Here is a 7,619-nt window from a genome sequence, read left to right as displayed (position 1 = left end):
CCGGCATGGAACTGTGCCACTTGAATGTTAGAGCTCATAGCCATCAAAGCAAATTTATAGTAAATACGATTCAGAGACAGAAGGACTTTAGAGCATAGAATCTGAGTGGAAAAAGTACTAGATCTGGTATCAGAGATAGTAAGTGCCTCTTCTATAAAATAAAAGAGTTGACCAGATGACCTCAAAGGTCCCTTTTAGCTTTAAATCAGTGATCCTAAGGGAACTAGAAGTCCATCCTGTCCAACCCTCTCATTTTTTGTTTAAACCGTACACTTTTGTTTAAAATGTAAACTGAGGTCCAGAGAGGGAAAATGACTTTCTGAAAGTCATATTGGTATCAGAAGAATCAGGATTTGATCCCAAAACCTCCCACTTCAACTCCAATGCTCTTTTTACTACAACATGCTGCCTCCTGGTTAGCATGAGTTCCACCCTTTTCTATAGCTGAGCTTTGGATTTGGTCAGTTCACTTATCACAGACCTGCTGTCTATAATGAGACAGCCCCGACCTAAGCAACAACAAATGATTCAGCACCGACTGTATGGAGAGCACTGGGCCCCACACTTAATCTAGGCACAAGCCAGACCTTCCTGGAACTTGCTAGAGAGAATGAAACATAAATACCTAGGAAAACCACAATACCCAGGATTACTTAAAGAGTCATCAAAGAGGGGCAGCTAGGTAGCGCCACGGATAGAGCACTGGCCTTGGAGTTCAAATCCAGCCTTTGACACTTACCAGCTATGTGACCCTGGGCAAGTCACTTCACCCTGCCTGCCTCAGTTTCCTCATCTCTAAAATGAGCTGGAGACTGGACAACAGCAATACCTCTATGCTTCCTTAGGCTGACTTGGATAGCTATGAAATCAGCATCTCATCCAAGTGTACATTGGCAAATCATAAGTGGTCCCTTCTAATCATGGCGCTGTTTCTAATTTTCAGCAAGATGATTCACACATTCTGAGAAATCATCATTAGACGTCTAACAACAACAACATTTTAAAAAGTATCCCAATTCAGCAAAACAAGACAATTCCACGTATATCTGCAACCAGAACTACGGTAGCACCAATAACAGGGAAAAAAAGCAGTTGATGGAAGATAATCATAGACAGGGATCCTGGTTTGTTCATTTTCCTCCCTTCCCCCAGCACATTTATGGAACAATTTAAACTTTATAAAGTGCTTAACTGGCATTAGCTACAACCTTAGAAGATAGGTCTGCTGGGTATATTATGCCAACTGTTCAAATGAAGAAACTGAGGCTAAAGGAGGTTAAATGGCTGACCAATGGTAGCAACTAGGTGTGCCAAGTGAGGTTTAGACCCAGGCCTTCATGACTCCAGGTCCAGTGCTGAATCCCCTTGGCCACACTATCTGAGTTCAAGGTCTCTGATTTAACCTGTGGAGCCACTGCTCTTGAAGCAATCTGTGAAAGAGCCATTAGACTTGGTTGGCCAAGGTGGTGCAGTGGATAGAGCAGTGGCCCTGGAGTCAGGAGGACCTGAGTTCAAATCCAGCCTCAGACACTTGACACTGTGTGATACTGGGCAAGTCATTTAATCTTCACACACATACACACACACATGACAGAAGATCAATGGAGACAGTGCATTGTAAACCTTAAAGTGCCATGTAAATGCCAGCTATTATTATAAAACTGAACTCTAGGTAATTATACTGACTACATCAGGTCCCAAAGAAGAGACAAAAGGCTGTCTTCTTTGCAGAGGCGGAGGACCATGGGGGTGGAATGTTGCATGCACTGTTCTGTGAGGTTGATGGTTGTTAGTTTTGCTGAGCTGCATTCCTTCCACCTCTTTTCTATTCTTTTAGCCAGGTGGAAAGGGGAGGAACATATGCTGGAAAATGAAAGGTGATGCCAAAAAAAAAAAGTTATCAAAACATTTTTAAATATTTAAATATTTTTAAAAGGAAATAAATTATTTAGAAGTTATATGACCAAAAGAAAGACCATGTCACCGTTGATAACTGGCTTTGGATTCTGGAAAACCGGGGTTCAAGTCCTTTCTCTGACACGTATTATCTGTGTGACCCTGGGCAAGTCATTTCTGTGACTCCAGGCAGCTAAGACTGTCAACTCCAGAAGTGGGTGATCTTCATTAGAGATAGAAGGAGTTTCAACAGCAGAAAGTTCGGGTCATACTAATAAAATCATAGGGAAGGACCAACTTCTCCCCATTCATTGGAAGACATTAGCAAGTCCACTCAAAACTACCAAACAGTGGGATTACTGCAAAGGAAGAGGAAAAGAATGACTCTCCCACTGACAGCCTTTATATAACACTTTAAGGCTGGAAAAGTTGTTTATAAATATTATCTCATTTGATCCTTAGAGGTAGGTATTATTATTATTCCCATTTTACAGATGAGAAAAATGAGGCAGAGAGAGGCTAAGTGACTTGCCCAAGGTCACACGCTAGTTGAGTGTCTGAGGCTGGATTTGAACTCAGGTTTTCCTGACTCCAGGTCCAGTGAGCTCTCCATTATGGTGCCACCTAGCTTCTTGTTCAAAATAACTAATTGGTTTCTGGAGCTTGTGACACATTAGAGAAAAGAGGCATTAGCAAAGGCATTATGCCATCAGAATTCAGAAAAAATCAGCTGAATTCAACAATGAATGTTTATTGACCTGTTGAGCTGAATCTTTCTCCTGCATACCAACTTCTTAAGGCAAATGATGCTAATGAATGAAAAGTTTAACCATGAAGTCAGGGCTTCCACTGATCTGTAGTTCGATATTTCAAGGAGCCTAGATTTCATCCCAGGATCTTAGTTCTAGAGCTGGAAGACCCCCTCTGGGGTGCTTGGGGGAATCTGGTCCAACTCCCCTTCACTTTTAAAATGAAGTAACTTAGACCTAAGGAGAATGAGTGATTTCACCATCAATGTGGGCACTTCCTCAATACCTTACTTAGTAAGTAGTCTTCATTAAACTGATATGGCTGAAAAAAGAACTCATCTTAAGGGTAGCTAGGCGATAGAACACCAGCCCTAGAGTCAGGAAGACCTGAGTTCAAATCTGACCACAAACATTTACTAGCTGTGTGACCCCAGACAAGTCACTTAACCCGATTTTCTCTCCCCACTCCCCCCCAAAAAAAGAATTAATCATCTTATAGCCAATCTTATAGTGATAAGGCTTCCCAGATTCAGCAAAGGCTTGTCTTCACGTGATAAACATGCTTACCACAGTGCCTGACACACTGTAGGTGCTTAATAAATGTTTATTGATTACTGATTGATGAACACAGTCTACTGCCAGGAACTACAAAACCTCTCCAACTCAGTAGGAATGGCTGGGGCTTATTCTGCTTCCCCACTTCCATTTTATCCAGTTCCATCTATAAAGGAGAATGAAAGAAGCCCACAACTTCATCCTGAGTCATCAGGAAACTTATTCCACATCCAAAACGTACAGCCAAGAGGCCTAAGGTCCAGCTGTCCCTGAATTTCTGTTTTGAATTGTTCCTCTATTATGTCTACGAGGCAACTAGGCTTTGTGACTGAAGCTCTGGACCTAACACAGCCAGGAAGACTCGAGTTCGAATCTCCCCTCTCACACACCTCTGTGACGCTGGACCAAACTCTTCACCTCTCTGGGGCTCAGTATCCTCCCCTCAAATAAAATAAATTTAAAGTAAAAACCTAAAGATCTAAAAATCTAAATAAATCTAAAATAAAGGGAGTTAAACTGGGTAGCCTGTAAAGGCCCTTCGAGCTCCAGATCTGTGATTCTGTGATTAGGGCATCCTGGCTGGTTTCTCTTTCTTTTAACAGATAATTGAAAAAAGAGAATCAGACTCCTTTCTGCTATTGACATCTCCCACCGCACCTCCCCCCAAAACAATTAAACCTGTTAAATGATTCTTTCCCAAATCATTTCCAAAATGACTTGAAAGATGGCAGTCCCATAACCAGAGCAAGAGAACAAGAATTTTTTTTTTTTTGCCTTAGGTGGGCTACCTATCCATCTCTACCTATCGATCAATCAATCCATCTAGCTATGAATAACCAGGTTTCTTGATCTTGCCCGGGCTGGAAGTGCAGGGACTACTCATGAGTCCCATTCCATTTCCAATCCAGGCTGGTTCCCTCCCCTTAGGCAACCTCGTGGCCCTCTCCTTCCCAGGATTCGCCACATTCACGCTGAGCGTGGTGCAGACTTTCTGTGGCCACCCACTGCAGCTCAGAACTCCTGTGCTCAAGACACCCACCAGCCTCAATCCTCCTAGTAGCAGGCATTGCAAGGACATGCCAGCAGGCTCAGCACAGGGGGCAATTTACAAAACACCTACAGTACCATGCTCCCCTACCCCAGGGCTGGCAGGAACAGTGGCTGCTTCATCCTGGAGTTCATCCTGAGTCCTGCCCCTGAGGAGTGCATGCCACCGCAGCTGCTGCTGCCTCCAGCCACTCGCCCCAGCTGCACAATGTGCTAGTTACAGCTGGTTTTTCTTTTGCCTCATTTCTGGTCTCTGCAAATTAAGACAGATCGTATCTGTCTTCCAGAAGTTTTTTCCATTTCACAATAAGCTCTTGGGGTCTTGTGTGCTTTCTCTAAGAACTCTGAGAAACACTTACAACATACATAGATCAAAAACAAGACTCAGAAAGGAAACACATGGAAAAGCAAGCAAAACCTGCCACCCCCGTCCTCCTTTTTGCTCAAGATGGTCTGCACCCTCCCTTCAATAAACACAGAATGTGAAAAGGATGGGGGTGAGGAAAACGCCTATACAGAGCCAACTGGAGCTGAAAATGCAAGCTTGTGGCAGCAGGAAATGGGGGTGGGGGATATGTGCTGGCTGGTTCTAACGTGTAAATGGAAAACCACACGGCTAGTGCTTGCCACACCATATATCCACCCCTGCCCACCCATGAAACCTCATAAAGGAGGTGGGACACTTGTGGTAACCACTCAGTTCAAGGAGTATTGTTGTCCAGACTTTATTTTTTTTTTTGGAAGCAGAAAAAATTCTGATTGGGGAAATAACAACAGCACTTATACAGTTCTTTAAATCTTGCAAAGAGCTTAACAAATATCATCTCACTTTATTCTCACAAGAAACATGGAAGGTAAGGTGCTATTATTACTATTCCCCCTTTTACAGATGAGGAAACTGAGGCAGGCTGAGGTTAAGTAACTTATCCAGGGTCCAGCTAACAGGTCTTCCAGACTTCAGATCTAGCATCCTATCCAATGTGCCACCTTCAAAAGGAAGAGTGGGAGGCAGTGAATTTGCAGTAGGAAAACCTTAGCTCAACACTCACCTCTATACATACTACCTGGATGATTTTAGCCAAATCATTTCCCCTTTCTGGGCTTCAGCTATATAAAAAATAAAATGAAGGGGTTGAAATGGATAATCTAAAGTTCTTCCAGCTCTAAATCCAATGACTGGTCTCTTGGAGGGGGTAAGGATACTGTGACAATGATCTGATCTTAGCTATAGTCACTCATAACTTTTTTTTTTTTAGGCAATTGGGCTCAAGTGACTTGCCCAGGGTCACACAGCTAGTTAGTGTCAAGTATTTGAGGCCGGATTTGAACTCAGGTCCTCCTGACTAAAGCTTTATCCACTGCGCCATCTAGCTGCCCCAGCTACAGTCAGTCAACAATCATTTATTAAGCACCTACTATGTTCCAGGCATTGTGCTAAGTGCTAGTCACTAAACCTTGATTTTCCCTCGGATAAACTCACAGCAAAAACAAAAAAACCTATCCATTTCTGAAAGGTAGAATGAGGATAAAATGAGATAGTAGGAGAAATGCTGTGATGAAAATTAATAACTGTACAAGACCATAAAGAAATCACTAGCACCAATCAGCCTCCCAAATTTCAGTAGCGCCCAACTCCCGGAGTTTTTCTTGGCAAAGATACTGCAGTGGTTTGCCATTTTCTTCTCCAGCTCATTTTACAGATGAGGAAACTGAGGCAAACAGGGTGAAGTGACTTACCCAAGGCCACACAGCTAGGAAGTATCTGAAACCAGATTTGAACTCAGGTCCTCCTGACTCCAGGCTGGTGCTCTGTCTACTGTGCCACTTATCAGCTTCCTAAAAGGTATGCAAATTAGCAGGTTTGTGGTGAAGTATACACTAGGAGGTAACGAGGCAAACCCATTGAAATTGTGGGTTGTGAAGCAAAGCTAAATCCAGTAGAAAATTTCCTATATGAAAAGAAAGCTTCCTTCTAGAGCTATCCAAAAGTGAAATGTGATGTCACAGGTAATAGTAAATTCCCCCTCCTTGGAAGTCTTCAGCAAAAGCTAAATGACCGCTTGGCAGTATGTTCTTTATCTCTGTTGATTATCTCCAATATATCCTGTCTGTAACCTGTTCATAGTTGTTTGCATGTTGTCTTCCTACATTAAAACGTGAGCTCCTTGAGAGCAGGGACCAGTTTTATGCCTTTATTTGTATGGCTAGAATTTAGCACATAGTAGGAGCTTAATAAATGCTTGTTGATGGGCTGACTATCATCATGGAAATTCTTGGGCAGGAACAGGTTGGACTACATGGCCTTCAAGGTCGTTTCCAATGCTAAGATTATGTGAACAAGATATCACTAAAAATAGGCTATATATAGAAAGATCGTCAATAATAATAACAACAATATCTGTATAAAACCAGGTCATTACTCCCAGCAATTACAGAAGGGTTATCCTAATGAAGTCCAGATGGCTTGATACTGATTTTTCAAGGAAGTAGCAGAACATTTCTCTTCTTGCAACATATCTCTTCAAGTTACAAAAACATGATACCAAGAAAATACCTGGGAAGAAACTATCAAGTGGTCAGGATACACACAGGCAGCTTGCTAACATGTCAAATCACAACACAACAAATTCAAACCCCCCCAAATATGCTTGAGAATTCAGCAAACCACCTACGAAAGCACAGCATCACGAGGCCGTCTCTTTATGACACATACAAAATCTAAGGACGGTTTTTAAAAAGAGATGCTTATTGTCATCCCAAACGCTCATAAACTCCAAATAAAGTCGAATGAAAATCTTTCAAAATATAAAAAACCAGTAAAAACAACAGAATGCTTTCAGTGAACCTAAAGATAAACTTGCATCCCAACTTTTATTCAATTACAAAAAAAAATCAGTTATTCCATCTATCTGTGTAACAGTCCATAGAATATTAATAATAATAGCTAGCATCTGTAGAAGGCTTTAAGGTTTGCAAAGTGCATTTCACAAATAGCATCTAAACTTATCCTTCACAACTACCCTGGGAGGTATTATTATTGTTGTTGTTGTTATCATTTTACTATCTCCATTTTATAGATAGGGAAACTGAGGCAGACAGCAGTGAATGACAGAGTCAGCAATTGTCTGAGGCAGAATTTGTGCTCAGGTCTTCCTGACTCGAGGACCAGCACTCTGCCAACTCTCAAATTGAACAGAACAACAATATGGTATCATGTCTTGTCCCAGGATACCAACTTCTATGTGAATTCAATCATTGGATTGAAGTGATGATGGTGAATAATAAGGGTAGCCATAAAATGACAATCAGCCTAGGAAGCCGGCTCTTCTCAGCTGCGTAGAGTTTACAAAGCGCTTTCGCCTCTGCCTTCCC

This window comes from Vombatus ursinus, unplaced genomic scaffold (assembly GCF_900497805.2).
Source record: "Vombatus ursinus unplaced genomic scaffold, bare-nosed wombat genome assembly UNPS02001287.1, whole genome shotgun sequence".
NCBI classification, from domain to species: Eukaryota; Metazoa; Chordata; class Mammalia; order Diprotodontia; family Vombatidae; genus Vombatus; species Vombatus ursinus.
The sequence above is the reverse complement of the archived record's forward strand: the minus strand, read 5'-3'. Positions refer to the sequence as shown.